The following is an 18,931-nucleotide window of genomic DNA, read 5'->3' as shown; positions in this document are numbered from 1 at the left end:
TTAATTTTTTTTACCAAGTTTAAAATATAGTATCTTATACTTTCAGCAAATTTCAATTCACACTAGCCATATTAAGTACTCAAGAGCCACATGGGGTTAGTGGATACTATATTGAACAGTGCAAGTTTAGCAGTAAAGACAGATAAACAATTTCTAGAATCAGGAGAGCCTTGACATTTGCAAGGGACATATAACAATGTCCCCTTAATGAATCCTCAAATTTGGAAATTCTGCTGTAAAAATATTTTCCCTGTAAAATGGAATAAAGTCTATGATTAGCTAATACTTCATGATTCTGCAGTGGAAGCTATTTCTCCACTTCTGCCACAATGCACTTATGAAACAAACCCAAAATGAATGGTGTCACATCTCCAGCTTTTTAAGGACACAGAAAAGATGTCCTAAAGATCTGCTTGTGGTCATCTTACCTTGGGAGATAAGCAAAGAAGGGCAAGTAACAAGATGCTTATGGACTGTGAGTGCCAAGATATTGTCACAGTCAGCACAACTTGATTGCATGAATGTTTTTCACAGTTAAACTGTTTCCTCAAAGAAGACAAAGCAGTTGCACCAATAATTAAGATCTGCTCAAAGAAGCTGAGGCCCAAGGATTAACAGATCAATGCAAAGCAAGTTTCTAATTTTGAACCCGGGGAGTGTGGGAATGAGTTGGTGAGGAGCAGGCTCTGTGTCTAAGGCAGAAATAAAGGGAAGGAAAGCCATCTTCCTGCTCAGAAGTGGAACTGCTGCTGAGGTCAGCACCTTCTTAGGTGACACTAAGACTACCAACCCAATCCCTTTGGATATTCCTAGACTGCACCTTGATGGGGTTGCAATATATTCACCTCATGGTCCAAAGCCAGCCATTAAAACCATAGTTGTTCTCAGCCACATCCATTTGACTGAGAAACCACTTTGCTCTGTGGGAAGAATTGAGAGAAGAGGGGGAAGGATACTTTGTTCAGGTTTTATATTGGGATCCTATGCTCCTGTACAATAACTATGCTCGTTTTTCCTTTTTTTTTTTTTTTTTCTTTGAGAGGTAGTCTCACTCTGTCACTCAGGCTGGCGTGCAGTGGCGCGATCTCGGCTCACTGCAACCTGTGCCTCCTGGGTTCAAGTGATTCTCCTGCCTCAGCCTCCCAAGTACCTGGGACTATGGGTATTTGCCACAACGCCTGGCTAAGTTTTTGTATTTTTAGTAGAGATGGGGTTTTACCATGTTAGCCAGGATGGTCTTGATCTCCTGACCTTGTGATCCACCCGCCTTGGCCTTCCAAAGTGCTGGGATTACAGGCATAAGCCACCGTGCCTGGCCTTTCCTTTTTATATATGCTTGCTGTGCTGAGTCCTCAATTTTATTCCCCCATGTAGATGGGCAAAAGACTACAGCAATCGTCCCACTTGCCATTAGTTGCTAGAGCCACTTAAAAACCATTTTAGGCTGGATGTGATGCCTCAAGCCTGTAATTCCAGCACTTTGGGAGGCCAAGGCAAGTGGATCGCTTGAGCCCAGGAGTTTGAGACCAGCCTTGTGAACATGGCGAACCCTGTCTCTACAAAAAAAATAATGATAAGAAGAAATTAGCTAGATGCGGTGGCACACGCCTACAGTCCCAGCTACTCAGGAGGCTGACATGGGAGGATCAATCGAGCCCAGGAGGTCAAGGCTGCGGAGAGCCATGATGGAGCTACTGCGCTCCAGCCTGGGTGACAGAGATCCTGTATCAAAAAAGAAAAGAAAAAAGAAAAAAACAAAACAAGCCATTTTGAACAAACTGGACAACTAGGTCATGAATAAGACATGCATAGAAGTTTTCTCCTAACACCCAAAGGTATACAGAATGCTAAAACAAGCCAGGTTGTAAGTACAGAGTTTGATTCATTGCTACAAAGTAGACAGGAGTGTTTTTCCCTAGCTGCCTTGAACCCAGATACTAGATTCTTCTCCTTGGAAATATAATCTGGGAAGATATTTTCATTCCATATAAGCTGGCTTCAGCTGCAATAAAAGCTTGTTCTGACCTAAAACTCTTTTTCTATGCATTTCTTCAAGGCAGTGAAGTTAGCTGATGGCACTTCTGATTACTTTTGAATTATGCAAAGAATCTAAAATTCTTAAGCCAATCCTTGTTTAGAGTAAAGCTAAGATCAGTAGTCATTCCACTATACTGGTATTCTCTACCCACAAAATTTGACTAGTTTTCAATATTTTGTTCTTTCATACACTAAAACACATCAGGCACTAACTTGGTAAAACTCAAATGTAGTTAACTTTTCTTCAGAGAAGCAGAAATGTGTGCCTCCTCGTCAGTTTATTAGATCAATTATCTCTTCTTAATATGGAACTGGCTTCCTCTTGAATCATGTTTCCTAAGCACGTCATTTTACCTATGCAAAGATTCATGTATCAAATTAATTACCTTTCCAACTTTAGTGGTAGAATTTCTCTCTTCCATTCAGTGGGTAGCTTTTCTGCTGGTTGGAGTACCAGCTGAAACTGAGTCCAGAATCCCTTTTACTTGTGTCTATACTGAGCATATGGTGGAATCTCTTGAATTGCATATCTGAGCCAATGCCAAATTTGTCATTTTCCTCTTTAATTTATTCAACATTTCTATTTTCTAGATAAAAATTGTCATTACCTTAGAGTTCTTCAGTTATTTGGGAAGTAGGGGGCCATTTTTTCCCTCATAAGAAACACGCTTTTTTTCAGGCCAGGAATAGTGGCTCATGCTTAGAATCCCAGCACTTTGAAAGGCCAAGTCGGGTGGATTGCTTGAGCTTAGAAGTTTGACACCAGCCTGGGCAACATGATGAAACCCTGTCTGTACCAAAAATACAAAAAATTAGCTGGGCGTGGTGGTGCACACCTGTGGTCCCAGCTATTCAGGAGGCTGAGGTGGGAGGATCGCTTGAGCCAGGAAGGTGGAAGTTGCATTGAGCTGAGATTATGCCACTGCACGCCAGCCTGGGCGACAGAGTAAGATGCCCACCACTTCCTCAACCTCTTGAAAGAAAAGAAAATAAACTTTTCAGAACAGAACAGGGTCTTGCAATGATGTGGGTGCAAAGAGGTATATTAGAAACATCCCATGGTGAAATCACTCATTCCTAAACACCAGCTTCACAGCACCACATGCCATAGAATCCAAGGTACAAATCTGTTCACATTCCATCATTCCGGGTTACAGTCACTACCTTGTCAACTGTCAGGCAGTCATTTTTCTTTCTTCATGGAATATAAATGGTAAGACCTCCTGACCAATAGTTTCTTGTATTTGATAAAATGCAGAGTAATTCTTTAATACCAAACTTCAGTAAAATTGTATATCACTATGTGCCCCAGACTTTTGTGGCTATTTGTATATAACTGGAAAAAAAAAAAAAAGAATCTGCCATCAGAAGATGCTACATGCTGCCTGTGATGGGGCACAAATGCCACGGCAGAGGAAACGGCCAGGGCTTGAGGGACACACAGCAGAGTCACAGAGCTGGCTTCCCAGGAGTGAAGTGGTGTTACTGTAGGTAGAGGGAATGCAGTGAACAAATTCTTCCACAGCAGAACTGCCAGTGATGTGTGTAACCAACTGTAAGCAGTTGTGCATTATAATTTAAAGACAGGCAACAGGGGAAACAGAGGGGCCAGCCTCTGAAGCACCATGTGCCACTTTCAGCATTTAGATATACTCTAGCCACTGGAGGGTAGACACTCAATGCTGTTTATTTCACACTCGGTGGGCACCCTTTTATGTCCTGCCTTTGTTAGGCAGTTAGTTTTTGGACTATCCATCACAAATATTGGAAGTTGGTGACATGTCTCTCAGATTTAGCTTCCACTTGCATGGTACTAATTTACGGAACTTCTTCCTCATTCCATTTTCCTGTTATTTCAGAGATCAGTTTCATCTGGAAATGTGACCGGGTTTCAATATTTTCTTTTCTATACACTAAAACGTACACATCATGCAATAATTTTATCAAACTCAAATGTAGTGAACTTTTCTTCAGAGGAGTGGAAATGTGTTCCTCCTACTCAGTTTATTAGACTATTTCTTTTCAAATGATCTGAAGTGACGCAGGTATTTGGGTTTATTTCTCTGGTGTGTAACTTCAGAACAAACAGAAGTCATATAATTCAGAGCCTAGAAAGAGATGAGAAAGAAGTGAATAAAGCCCCCTCCTTCTGAAATGGGACTTGTGATCCAGGGAGGAACAGGGCCAATCGTCTTCAGAGCCAGGACTCCCACATGGGGTCCTACACTTGCCTGATAAACAGAGGAAATGCTGATTTGTCAGAGGTTTTAGGTACTAAGGTAAAAAATAATTGGAAGTCTGTACATTTCTTTTGGGCAAAGTATGTTTTCATCATTTTTCCTAGATGTTTGTCTCTAGTCACTTCCTCTTATGTCAATAATGATTTTTATAATTTCTTATGGAGAGAAGTGTATTTCAATATAAATATTAAAACAGTTTCAGTAGAAGCAGTGAAAAAAAACTGGAACAATTCCTCTAGGCATAATTAACCATATTAATTATTATTTTTAAAATCTTGATTCATCAAATCTTGTTCTCAAGTGATTGAGAAATGGGGATTCCCGTGGAGGAGGGGAAGTTGAATTAGCCTTCCATCTTTTCAAAAGCCAAGTATTAATTAAAGTAACATGATTTGATGAGTTTTTATGGATGTTTTTCCTACCTCTCAGATACCATACAGCTTGTCCTTTCGGATTTTGATGTAGTCACAATTACCTGAGCATTCCACACAACTGCACACAAGGCTGCAGTGAGCTCTGACCCCCTCACTGCACTCCAGCCTGGGCGACTGAGTGACTACACAACTTTAAATGGTTTCTGTTTCCACTTTTGTGCCTACTGCAACGATTTTTGACATTTCATAAATTCACAAATAAATGTGAAACGGGATCATGTTTTAATTTTGTGAGTCAGCAAATATTACCAAGAGGAAAACAGAATTCTGATCTTATTCAAGGTAGCCAAAAGCTGAGTTATTTTATTTTATTTAACAGATGCAAGTCACTGTTAAAATCTGTATTTTCTGTTAACGAACTAAAGTCTTAGGATATTTTCTTTTATTAAAGAAAACATTTTTTAAATTTTGAGACAGGATCTTGCTCAGTTGCCCAGGCTGGAGTGCAATTGTGCCATTACAGCTCACTGCAGCCTTGACCTCCTGGACTCAAGTGATCTCCCCCATCTCAGCCTCTTCAGTAGCTGGGACTACAGGGATTTGCCAATACGTCCAGCTAATTTTTTTATTTTTAGCAAAATACCAGCCAAGGCTAGTCTCAAACTCCTAAGCTCAAGCGATCCACCAGCCTTGGACTCCCGAAGTGCCAGGATTACAGGCGTGAGCCACTGTGCCCACCAGATATTTTTAAATGATTGTTTTATTTACATTTCAAAAGAACTCAGGTGTTATATACAATGATTAAGTTTAACGACTCCCTAAAACTATTAAAATCATTTTCCTAAAGTATGTATTTTGAAGGTTTCCCAATATGCTTCTTGATATAAATAAAAGCTGGTAAATCCATGACCATATCACACACTTAGTCATCACTTCAGCGATCTGGCTTCACTTTGCTCATCTGTAAAACAGCATCCATCTAGGATGCCCCAAGTCACAAAAATAATAAAACTAATTTAAATTATTTTCAGAGACATCTATATCTAAGATAAAGCTTAGAGATAACGAACACAACATCCTTTTCAATGATGAAAAAATTGGGGTTCTAAAAATAGAGATGACTTGCCCAAGATCAGGTTAAAGGTCAAGTTCAAATAGAGGAATGCTGAGAATGAAACACTAATCAGCCAGTTAACAATTTGGTGCTCTCCTCTGTCTCTTCATTTATTCTCAGAGACATTTCTGAAAGGAAAATATCAAATATAACAGAAACCAAAAAAAAAAAAAATTGCCAAGCTACTTTCTAAAATGTCATCATCTTCAGCATTAATGTTATTTAAAAAATTTTAAATATTATATCCATCTAAAACAAACCAGAAAACTCAAACTGCTCATAAAAGGTGTGGTCTAGGTCTTGCTCCTCTTTCTTTTGCCTAAAGCCCTCCTTTCAAAGGATGATCAATGGTGAATTTTGTGCTACACCAAAAATCACGGCAGTAATAACAAAGAGGTTGGTATTTGCAAACAACAAACCTAAAAGAAATCCAGAAATATAAAAATATTTAATGTAAAACAGCACTAGAAACAGAACAAATGGGTTGCCTCTGCTAAAGAAAAATAGTAATTTAAAAAATTCGCAGTATAAATTATATTCACCTTTGATTTTATTTAGTTTGGTTTATATAACTTTCAAATATCAAATCAAATGATTTTATTTAGTTTGGTTTATATAACTTTCAAATATCAAATCAAATTTCACATACAGATTTTACTCTGTATTTATGGTGGCATTGTCTCTAAAAGCTTAACTTCAAAAGGTGAAGAATGAAGGAGCACCCTAATCAAGTAAAAGTCTCGATCAAGTTCTATAAAGGAATACTACACCCTTCAATGTCAGCACAGAACATTATTAAATGATAGGTCTAAGTGTTATCCTTATATTTTATTGGGATCAAATTATAAAACTTGGAAGGCTCTTACAAATCTTACTTTAAAGAATGGCACCAACTTAAATTTTCTTTTTATGGAAGAATACCCTGAGATAAATTAACTTTATCATCTAAGACTACGCAGTCCAATATAGCAGACACTAGTCACATGTAATATGAGCACTTGAGATATGGCTGGTATGAATTCAGATGTGCTCTAAATGTAAAATTCACACTGGATTTTGAAGACTTAGTAACAAAAAATTAAAATGTCTCATTAATAAATCTATATATTTATAGTTATATAAATTATTATTTTGTTGATATATTATATATATTTAAATTTTAAATAACTACATTTATATGTTACATATTTATATGTTTATTATACATTCTGCTTTATATTTAATTATATTTTTTGCTTATTTATATATTACTTTTTAATATTTTATGTTGAAACAATATTTTGAATATTTTGGGTTAGATCAAATAAATTATCAATTTAATTTAAGCTGTTTCTTTTTAGTTTTTGTTTGTTTTGAGACAGGGTCTTACTGTGTTGCCCAGGCTGGTCTTGAACCCCTAGGCTCAAACAATCCTTCCACCTCAGCCTCCTGACTAGCTGGAATTATAAGCATGGCACACACCACAGCCCCCAGCTTATTTCTTTTTAGTTTTTAAGCTAAAAATATTTTACTACTGGTAGAATGTTTTAAATTACATATGTGGTTGCTGTTATATTTTTGTTGGAGAGCCTCAGTCTAAAACATCAAGCAAATCAGAAAAGAGCTAGAAATTAATTCCATAACTTAGGTCACCAATACTCTGTACTAGTCACAAACACCCTTAAACAGTTATTTCTGCCCAGAATCTCTGACATTCTGTCAGAGATGTCATTACAAAAATAAAATCATATATATCTTCTTTTGAAATAACCTAAAAATGACTGTACTCCATATTTTTACAAGTTTAAAAAGGTCCAAATCTGTGTGCACAACGTACTATTTTTTTCAAATTGGATTCATGTGAATAGTAAGTGAAGTGGATGGGCTACTATAAGACCATCGGAAGTAAAACTATAAGGACAATATGATGTAACATACACAATATGTATCCACAAATGTAAAATGTATACATATATTTATAAATAAGAAATATATACAGCTGACCCCTAAAGAAAATGGGTTTGGACTGCTTGGGTCCACCTATATACCAACTTTTTTCAACCAACGGCAAATAGAAAATATATTTTCTATATTTTTTATAATCATATTTTTATATTATATTAAATATAAAATAATATATATTTTTGCTTGTAATTAAATATAAAGAGAGAAACCTGGCATGAGAAACCTGTGTATATGGAGAGTCAACCTTTCATATACATACATGGGTTCTGCAGGGCTCTGCAGGACTTGAGTATGTGTGGATTTTGGTAGCTGAGGGTGGTCCTAGAACCAATCCCCTGAGTATATGGAGGGATGACTTTAATTCATATGTACACAGAAAGGTATGAATGGTTAATAACACCAGTGTGAAGGAAGAACAAGAGTATGAATGGGGGACTATAATTACATGAAATTGCACATAAGCATGATGTCAGCCATCAGAATAAATAGGGAGATGCTAATGTTTACAAGGTTCTCTTCCTTTAAAATTAAATTCATAATTGGAAGCCTCCAAAAGATGTGATCAAGCAATTTGTTATGACTCCACAGAATCTCCTGGCTGAGAGTGAGGAAAGAATTTACAGATCATTTAGTCCAACCTCCTCTTTTCATTGAAGGAACTGAGGGAAATTTGGGGAAATTTCCCAAGTCACAGAGTAAAGCTTGTCTCATTAGACTTAAATGACTGAAATATGCAGACACCAACATGTGGTTTATAAAATGTGTATGCTGTGCACAGGTCCTGTAAACAAACCACCACAGCTCCTTTCTCTGGAAATGGCACATATTCCAGAACTTTCCTTGGTTAAGCTGTGGCAGGTAAATCATGTTTGAAGTTTGGGCTGGCTTAGGAGCAGGGAATGCAGGCAGTCCAGGCAGGGGAAGGGAGGAGCAAAAAAAGGATCTCAGAGGTCAACAGCAAAGGGAACCAGGCAGCAGAAGAAAGGACTATATGTTCATGTACGCCCAACTAACAGTACCACGCTTGCCTCTACTGGGTCATCTAGTTGGTGTTATTTGAGAACTAATAAAGATCCCTTTTTCAGGTTCTCTCTACTTTCTCAGGAAATAAACAGCAGCAAAGCCCAGAGCTTACAAAGCACAAGACTGATTATTTTGATGGGGGTCAGGAAAGACAGCGATATTGGACATGTACCCTCTAGGGCAGGCCCAGGTAGAAAACCCAGAAAGTTGCATGAAGGCACTGAGCTCCAGGTTAGGAGTACAGAGAAGAGAGAAACAGGAAGCAGAAAGTGGGGAGTGGCTTAGTACAAACGCAATACAATGTTTACATACTTCACAATGATGCCAATACTGCATATGGCAACACTGAGTCAACAGCATTAGGCACAAGGACACTTAGTTCTTGGCCTTCAGGGAGCAGTGGGTGGAAGAAAACCCTGCAGGGTGGTGACAGGCAGTCTCCCTCTTCATGCACTCTGGGGAACCATGGCCTTGGCATCGCGCTGGGCACCTTCTGTCACAGTTTCCACTCTCAGTGTACCCCTCCTTACTTCTTTGGAGCTATCCAGAACCATGACCATAACCTGCTGTTCACTTCCTTCTCCCTAGGAAGGACAGCTCCTACACCCTTGCCCCTGCCCACCTTAGTCCATCTATTGTCTCTTCTCTTTCAAGTTAATCACCCTCCCTTGATTTCTACCCTCAGGCCTCATTCTTCAACCTCTTTCTCAGTTCCCATCTTCTTCCTTCTCTTCACAGTCAAGAGTTCTAAGCCCATGCTGTCTGGTTCCTTTCTCCGCCAGCCCAGAGAACATCTTTCACTATGGGCCCCACTCAAGTCCTCATTTCTCGTGACCTTTGACCATGTTCTCTTCCTTTCTTGAAATGCTCCTCTTTCTCTACTTTTCATGAAATATTCTCCATAATTTTCTACATTTTCAATTTTCTTTGCTGGCTGCTTTTCCTCTGTGCCTGCATCTCAAATATCAGTATCTGTAAGGTTCCAAGCTTGGAACTTTATTTGCTCTCATTAGGTGAGGCCACTTCCATGGCTTCAACTGCCAGCTGTATGCCAACAACTTCCAAAATCACACACCTCTCCAGGGCACCAGATCCACATTTCCACCTCCAGATGGTCATCTTTACCTGGATTTCTCCATAGGCACTTCAAATTCAGCAAATCTAAAACTAAACTCCTCACTTTCCATCTGTACTCCCAAATTCTTCTTCTTTCTGTAGTCCCTATGTTAATTACCAGCACTAAATCTACTGAATGGCCTAAGTTGAAAACCTCACTTCTTTTTTTCTTTTTTTTTTTGGCAGGGTCTTGCTCTGTTGCCCAGGCCGGAGTGCAGTGGCACAATCATGGCTCACTGCAGCCTTGACCTGCTGAGCTCAAGCGATCCTCTTACTTAGCCTACCAAGTAACTGGGACTACAGGCACATACCACCACACCCAACTAATTTTTTAAATTTTTGGTAGAGATGAGGTCTCACTATGTTGCCCAGGCTGGTCTCAAACACTTGAGTTCAAGCGATCCTCTTGCCTTGGCCTCCCAAAGTGTTAGGATTACAGACATAAGCCACCACACCCAGCCTCTTTCATCTTTTGTAGCCAGACTCCAGGTTCTCTCCATTCTACCTCTTAAAAAGTGATTAAATGCATCGTATCTTTTCTATCTTCATAGCTACGACAACCTAGGCCTTAAGAGGCAACACTATCCATGTGCTTGTCCATTCCAATCTTTACAACACTGCCCGACCTATCACTATATGATGCAAATCTAATTATTCCACTCTCCCACTTAAAATGTTTTAACTGCTTTCTCTTGCCACTATAGAAATTCCAAACATTTTTGGAAAAAACACAGGCCCCTTAACATCCTGGCTCCCCTCCCCACCCTCCAACAGAACTATTCCCTCTGCGCATGTCAGAACACTTGTGCTTTCCTGAATACACTATGCACTTCAAGGCCTTGAGATGATTCTTTCCACTTGGAATGCCCTCCCCTCCTTTGTGTGATTGACTAACTTAGAACTTACATCAAGACCCTTCGCAAATGTTGCCTCTTCAGTGAAGTCTTACCAACTCAACATCTCTTCTTTATCCCTCTCCCCAGGGATCTGGAACTCCAGTCCTCCCCACTGAAGAATTAACTGCTCCATACTGGTGGTGCCACTGCACTCCTGTACTCTCCTTCAAGGAGCTAATTACATCTGTATCTCCTGCACCAGACTGTAGGTCCCATGAGTATAGGGACCCTCAAGTTCATCTTTGCCTGGAGCACCAAAGCATGGCCCCTGGAGCACAGTAGTCATTCAGTAAATACGTGCTGGGCAAGGGGCAATAATTATGTGCCATCACTTACCAAGCACTTTACATGTGTGAAGTACTTAACATCATTATGTCATTGCCACACATTATGAAGGGGATATCAACCCATTTTGCAAGTGAGAAACAAAGTTTAGAAGGATGAAGTAATTTACCCAAAGTCAGCAACTGGTAAACACAAGTTTACTTTTGATTTCTGAGCTCTTTTTTTTTTTTTTAACTAACTCTGCTCTACTCTTGGATGAAAGGAGGTTGATTAATGGGGCTATATTTCAATAAAAACAACCTCCCCCAATCACAGGCTTAGGTGCTGGGTTAGTCCCAAATCCATTGCCAGTATGGTGCTACTGTGCACAACAAAACCTGCAATTACTGATTGACTTTTTCCTTGATGGTTGTCAGGGTTCCTACGACTAAGGAGAGGGGCACTATTTATAAAAATCAGTTTCTTGGTCTCTGGCTTAGAATGCTCTACCCTGGAAACATCACAGAGAAGGCTGGATTTTCCCCTAGGTACTATTAGGTTTCAGACATTGATGTCTATGCCCTGTTGTGGGATAGAGATGTGGGAGTGAGTTTGATCATGATGATGGTAAGAGATGGATTTCAATATGTATATTCTTGGAACATTGTTGCAATACTTAAGAGCCACTTCTCATACAAATTCTTTCACTACCTAGAACCAGAGGACCTTTCTAGTTTCCAATCTAGACTCTTAAAATTAACATTGACTACTATCTATATATTCAGTGGTCCATCACCAAACACATATACCTCATATTTTCCACTCCACTGAAGTATATTGCATTCAGTCAACCTCTCTTAATTCACGTATTTTCTGCTAAATGTATTCTAAAATTGAACCCTGCAATGTTCTCTAATTCTAATGACTTTTTAATATTAGTTCCCTATTTTCTACTAATACTTCCACCACCTCCACAACCATGCAACAAATAATTGGAATCAGTCCTGTGCTTACACTGATTAGTGCATCTAATCCTCCAGAATCACAGATGATCAAACCTGTCCATGGCCACTCAGCTAGTAAGGGATATACACAGACACCAGGCTTCAAACATGACGACTATTTGTATTAGTATTCTCTCCCTTGCTTGTTGACTTTTGTACACACGTACACATGGATGGGAGTGCGGAACGCTCTTTCTCCCCACTCGCAACCCTTATTTACCTGCCGAATTCCTACTAGTTGTTTAAGGCTCAACTTAAGGGCAATCTCCTCCATGAAGCATCTCAGGTTTTCTCTGCTCTCTCTCCTGTTTGGGTGGGATGCCCTTGCCCTGGGCTGCATTACCAACTGTGCCTCTATCTCCTCCCTGCTTTCCCTGAAAGACAACTGGTTAGTTGCCTCCTCTCTCTCCCTCTCTTTTACAGAGCTGTAGGCTCCTCCACAGCATGATTGGGTCTGAGTCTTGGGATTCTGAGCATTTGGCACAGTGCGTAGCTCATGGTACATATACAACCAATGCTTGTTCAATACTAAGTCATCCCACTTCTCTGATTTGGTTAAAGCCCTGATGAATAATGTCATCTGACTTAGCAAGACAGACAGATGATTCCCATCATGAGTGATGCAGGCTATCATTTCCCCACCTTTTCATGAACTCATTGTAGCTCACTAGGTTTACACTGGAACAAGTAGTTACCACTAATTGAGGAACTGCCACTTCTCAGACACTGGGGTGTATGCTTCACTCATATCACTGAGTATCCTCACAATACTGCCAAGTTGACATTATGATTTATATTCATTTCATGAAGAAGTTATCTTAAGTAACCGGCCTACAGTCACATAGTAGGCAGGCTTTGTTATAAAAACAGGTATAAAATGCCCTATCACATGGAGTCTTCCCTGTCCTGGAGAGATTCATTAGTTATTTGTGAAAATTACTTACAGGCCAAAAAACAAAAACTATGTTAATTTGATGCTAGAACACTAAATAGTAAATTCCTAGAATAGTAAAAGTGTGGTCAGCTAGGATTTTGAGAGGCTCCAAGGCAGTTCTACCATATGCATCTATCCATGGCAAATCATGCCTGCAGTCCTTATCAGACAGATGGAGATTATTATATCTATGTACCTAAAAGGGGGTTGAATATCATATGAGATCATAGTTGCCAAAGTGCTTTGTGAAGGAAGAGGACAGAGGCTCATTTTAGAGCAGTGTGCTGGACAGTTTCACAGCAGTGGGAGACCCTAGGGATCAGAGCTACCGGAGATGTTGTTTAACAGCAGATGAGGGAAGCTTGACTGGGAATCCACATTTATGACAACAAGCCCCCAAATGATTCTCTGGGACACTAAAGTTTGAGAAATAACAGGTTACAGCAGTGCTTCTCAAATGTTAACATACGCATGGGGATCTTGTTAAAATGCAGATTTGAATTCAGTGGGTCTGGAAGAGAGTAGCAGGCAGGCTAAAATTTTGCATTTCTAATAAGCTCCCAGGGGAGGCCACACGCTACGGGTCCATGGACCACGTTTGAGTGGCAGGGGCTTGGAAGATCTATCCCCACTGGAACAAATTAGATTTGCTTTGTTTCTGATTGCACCCCCCAACTTCAGAGAGTGTTTTCCATAAAGCCCAGGGTCTTAGTATTCGTATAAAATTACTTGAACTACTCAAAGCCAAATTGAAATATACTTCCTATCACAAGTAAAGCAGCACCATTCTTTTTAGATAGGGATAGCATACGTTTAGCATGTGAAAGAATAATTTATTACTACTGAGTGAGTCTTATTTAAAAGTGTGCAAAGCATGTTATATACATTATCTCTAATCTGCACCCTGCCCCTAAAAAGGTGGATATTCCTGTTCTGTAGATAAGGAAATGGTGACTTAAGTAACTTGGTCAAGGTCACACAGCTAGTTAGGTGTTACTGCAGGGATTCTGATCTTGCTCCATCAGGATCCAAAGCCCATGTGTCCTCTGAACTCCCTCAGAGTGCCAGATATGATTGTGATATGAAATGCATCAGCTTGGGAATCAAGAAAAAAGCAGGGGGAAAGTTTTTTGCGTTTAAGGCTCTGCTGAGGCAGATTGTGAATGGTGGTGGGGTTGGGAGATAAGGTTCGTTAGTGATCCATGTTGCCTCACAGACAAAAACATGCAGATAGCATCCTTATTAATGGTTCCCATAAATCTGATAATGCAGATGGAAAAAAAGGACACTAGTGACCAGCGTGCTGATTAGAAACACGGCCACCTACCCTGAGGCTCAACCAACTAAGAGGAAAAATTCCTCCTGACCCTTGTGGTCTGTCAACTTCCTCACTCTCTTGTATGAGGTTTCCGTAATCTAAGAAGTTCATACCAAACACAGGTTTATCCTTCTATGTTATGGCATAGTTGCCAGACCTCCATACCGCTAATGCTGCTTGCATCTGAAAAAAATGTACTATTTGGTCAAATGCCTTGAAAATGTAGTTATTTTGAAGGCTCTGAGTAACAAAATTTTCTATACTTTTCGTGAGGTTGATGTGGAGATACACACTGCGGTAAAGATGCATAGAGAAAGCGGTCAGATAGTTACCTAGGTGTTCTAAATGGGGGAAAATAGTTACAAAATAAACCATCCAGGCAATTACCACCCAGTGTCTTCAGCATGCAATGATCCACTGGTGGAGGACACAGGGTTGAGGTTTTTTTTAACATCAGGTCTCTCCACAAATAGCCCTCTGTAGCTTAACTATTACGTTTTCTAAAGGTTCATCTTTATAAACAGTATAATTACTTCCCTTTGTAATACAAACAGAAAAAATTAGAAAGCAACATCTCTTGCAATTAAGATGTATGTACAGTATTAGTATAAAACCAAAGAGTGATATTTGAGCTATTAAGGATTATAAATTGATTTTGTCCCTATGGTATTCTCTACAAAGCGTGTTTCAAAAATAAAGACTGAAATCTAAAAAGATATCTTTGGTTTAAAAACTTAACAGCAGTTTTAGAGAGTGTGTGTGTTTTAAATAGCGGGTATGAAATTGCATCGGGAGCCTAGATTTCAGACTAAGCATTTATTTCACTCCCTAACCCCAAAACAGTTCAGATCTCAGATTCAAACCAAAGGGTCACAGAAACCAATGTGAGATTTTCTGAAGAGACTTCACTGAAATGTATGGACAAAAACATGTTTGCGATGAGTCATATTTCATAGGACCTTAATGGCCAATGAATGTCTTATGTGCCTTTCTTCCTACAATCAGTATCACTCCCAAGCAAGTTGGTGACATATTTTCCAGGCCTTGATAATTTTTATACAGTTACCAGATCTCACTAAGATTCACGAACAAAACCCTTTCTTGTGCTAATTTTTTAAAGCCATCTAAGAGAAGAGAACGCGATTCTTTCCAAACTAACTCTCCCCAACCAGGCAGTTAATGCCCTTCGCCAGCATAAGGGCGCGATACTTTTAAGACCCCAGAGAGAAGCTCAGGTGCTTTGGGGGCACTACAAGTAAAAAGACAGTGGGAAAGGTTCATGGAGAGCCGCTTTGGGGGAAAGGCAGACATAACAACAGGATATGTTCGTTTCTAGAGGAAGCAGGAGCTGCAATAGCCCCGGAGCAGGAAAGGCGGAGTCAGCTGCACCCAAAGGAAACGGGCGCGCCAGGGTTTGCTGGAACCGGGGTTGCTTAAGGGCTCTCGCCCCGTCTAGTTCGAGACTGCTGAGCACCTCGCCCCCGAGGGACCAAGCTCAGGCCTCCTGGCACTAGTGGTTATAAAGAGGTACCCATATGCTCTCTGCCGCCCCTGCCAAAAAACGGGCCACGGGGGAAAGAAAAAAAGCACACACCAGGCGCCGCAGCAGGTGAACTTGTCAACAAGTCAACCCTGGACGCAAGTCCCTGCCCACCAGGGAGCTCGGGGTCCTGGGGCCGGAGCCGCCGGGAAGGCGAGGCGCGGGGTGGGTGGGTGGGGTGGGCTGGCGTGGGTGCCGGTGCTCCCAGCGCTGGGGCCGGAGCGCGGAATGCTTCCCTCCCGCTCCCCCGGGGCTGACGCACGCTCTCATGGCGCGCGCATCCTCCAGACCTTCCCAGGCCGGAGGGAGGAGGGGAGAGGAAGGGGCTGATGCGGTTCCCGCACCGGGATCCGGGACCCGAGGAGGCGACCCGCCTATCACGCGCCGCCCGCGGAGGGCAGAGAAGGCAGCTCCTACCAGGCGTCCCCGACCGTCCCGGCTGCCGGGCGTCTCCTGCTGCTTCCTGCAGCCCGCCCGGCGCGCCCCCGCCCCGACCCCGGAGGGCAGGTACCTCGGAGCCCCGGGCCCCAGGAGCCTCCCGGCCGCGGTCGGAGCGTCCCTGCGGATCACTCATCCGACGTCAGCGTCAGCCGAAGGCGAGGGAAAGGGGCGGGGGAGCGCAGGAACCGGCCCTTCCTGCGGCGGCCGCCACCAGCCGGAATAGCAGCCGGCGGAGCCCGTGCGCGCCGCAGCGCAGCGCAGCGGCCGGGGGGGTGCGGGCGCCCTTGCCGCCCGGATACCTACCGCTGCCTGGGCGTCCCCACTGCCTCCCTTCCCCGCTTCTCCCCTCCCGCAGACGCCGGCCGGGGCGACCCCTCCCAGGGTAACCAGGGGGAGGTGAGTGGCGTTGACCTCACCTTGCCTGGGGCGGGTCGGGGACTCGGGGAGTGAGTCTCTCTCTCTCTACTCCCCGGGGTCTCTCCTCGACCCCCATCTCCTGGGGTATCCCCCGCTCGGATCCGCCGCCCAGAGTGACCCCGCCCCTGCTCTCCGGCAGGTGTTCCACGTGGCCATAGCGTTTGCGTCACAATGACCTGGCGGACAGGTGGGAGCCACAGCGTACACCCCAGGGTTCCCTCCGTGCCGTGCGTAGTGCCTGTTGCTTGCTTCCAGGTTAAATTTCTGTAGCTTTAGAGGACGGGAGACTTCATGACTTCAATGCCAAGAAAAGTTACAGAGGCCTGCTGTACCTGAAAATCAAGTTTGAGCTTCAAGAATAAAGGTCATGTTTTAAAAACAGCTGTGTATGTATAGTTATATATTTTTCATGCCCATATATTTCTGTATCTTTTATTTCTAAGTTGTTGCCATTTATAGCAGTTTCATCTTCTCTTATCCTTTGTCACCAGGAAAGAACCAAACCATTGTTTCTAGAGACCCTGCAGTGTACAGATCACAGGAAGAAAAAGTGTTGGCGTAGCTGCTTCCTAATGTTATCTATGTGGAAATGAAACCTCAATGTACTATGACTTCATCCCTGGTTATGTTGTATATTTATAAATAAGTTCATTCAGTCGTCGCTGAAACAACTTAAAAGGGCCGAATGATAGTTATTGAGTAATGATGCAGACAAATCTGAAATCCTGCGCTAACATGGATGGAGTGCTAGCTATATGTCCGGCACATGCTGTATGCTTTACATTTAATCCTTACAGCAACCCAATACTGTAGATAAAATCATTATCCCGATTTCACAAATGAAGACACTGCCCAGAGTGCCATAAAGAGATTATTGAGCAGGGATTTGAATCTGAACTAGGAGACTTAGTTTAATCTCAAGATAGCTTGGTGTCTTGCCAGAATGGATGGAGAAAAAGTATAGAAGATGTTGACATTTTAATAGAAAGATAATAAGATAGCATAGCTCCAGAAATTTACATAACCTTTAAAGTTATTCTTTGGGGATTCTGTGTGTCATAGATTTGAGCCTGTCCTAGTCTAACACAAATTTTGGAGCTGAGTAAACAGCTCCTTAATAAGTGTGTATGAGTAAACAAATCATGAATATGGTCTACAAAATAGTAAATTGTTGAAAAGCTGAGATTCAGGAGAAATTTTCAGAGAGAAAAGCGTTGCTTATATACATTTGGCTCTTACAAGAAACATTCAAACTAACCTGTTAACAACACAAGCCAAATGATTTTGCCATATGTAAGAAGAAGAAGAAAAAAACCCAAAACCTTTAAAATGAGAAAGGCTTCCTTACAAAAGAAAGATTGTTAAGATATTTTAAGATACATTGATTCCAAGAACTGTAAATTTATGTGTAAAAATCTATTATCAGGAGTTAAAAGGATAAAGAGATTATTATTCTTTAACAGAATGAAGTGCCGTAATGAACGTCAGAGGTGCTCAATAAATGTTGACTGAGCATATCATCAGTTAACTGAAGCATTTTCCTGACTCTGTAATGTTCTCCTTTCTACCAGTAGTGATTTACCAGTTATATTAAAACTTAATCAGAAGCCCCATTGGTCAAAGGCTGGCTTTGGGGCAAATATTTATATCTGTTACAAAACAGCCAGTAGAATGGGAGGTTATGTGTGTGTTCAAAGTATCCCCTCAAAATGCAGATGATTGGAACAAAAGCATGAGGGGGAAAAACAGGGACAGCTGAGCTGCAACTAATTACAGTTTTCTTTTACCCTTTCTGAATTCCAAGGTGAAAACTGTGACTGTGAGTCTAACCTGTTACAGAGGCTAAAAATGGCTTCAAAAGCAATGTCTAAAAGAGAACAAATACCTGATACAAGCATTATGTAGTCAACATGGCACTGAAATTCTTTGGGCTCCCAGAAAGTTTAGGAGAAAATCTTAAATGACTTTTCATCATTCTAATTATTGTCCTAACACTTAGGATAATAGTTGAGAAAGGAGATAATAGACAACTCCTGCTCATTCTCCATCACCACAATGAGAGCTTTTCCTTCCCATTAAAAACATGACTCCATCAATAACACTTGCATTTGTTTCTGAATAATCAGTTGTTGTTTCCATCTCGCAGAACACCAGTGAGGTGCTAGTGAGAACCCAGAACAATTTCTAAGGAGAATGGCTATTGAATGATGGGATCAGAAATTAGGAGAGAAATAAGGTGCATTTTCCAGTGTACAACAGGATGACAAAA

General features: G+C 41.3%; 1 protein-coding gene across 27 annotated transcripts in view; it reads right to left on the bottom strand.

The window, feature by feature from the left end:
- The window catches only part of ICA1 (islet cell autoantigen 1), a 156,422-nt gene extending 139,639 nt beyond the window's left edge, over window positions 1-16,783 (bottom strand). For 9 of the 27 annotated variants that reach the window (XM_045388851.3, XM_015447698.4, XM_045388855.3 and 6 more), the window contains exon 1: window positions 16,222-16,372. The gene's annotated coding sequence lies outside the window, so the exon portion shown is untranslated. Of the gene's footprint in view, window positions 1-2,645; window positions 2,831-16,221; window positions 16,373-16,661 lie in introns of those variants that run through there. The other 18 variants (XM_005550118.4, XM_015447699.4, XM_015447697.4 and 15 more) reach the window with 4 other exon arrangements.
- Window positions 16,784-18,931: the final 2,148 nt, after the last annotated feature.

The sequence above is a fragment of the Macaca fascicularis genome, chromosome 3, assembly GCF_037993035.2.
Source record: "Macaca fascicularis isolate 582-1 chromosome 3, T2T-MFA8v1.1".
In the NCBI taxonomy this organism is placed as follows: domain Eukaryota; kingdom Metazoa; phylum Chordata; class Mammalia; order Primates; family Cercopithecidae; genus Macaca; species Macaca fascicularis.
This window is presented reverse-complemented; position numbering and strand designations above follow the sequence as displayed.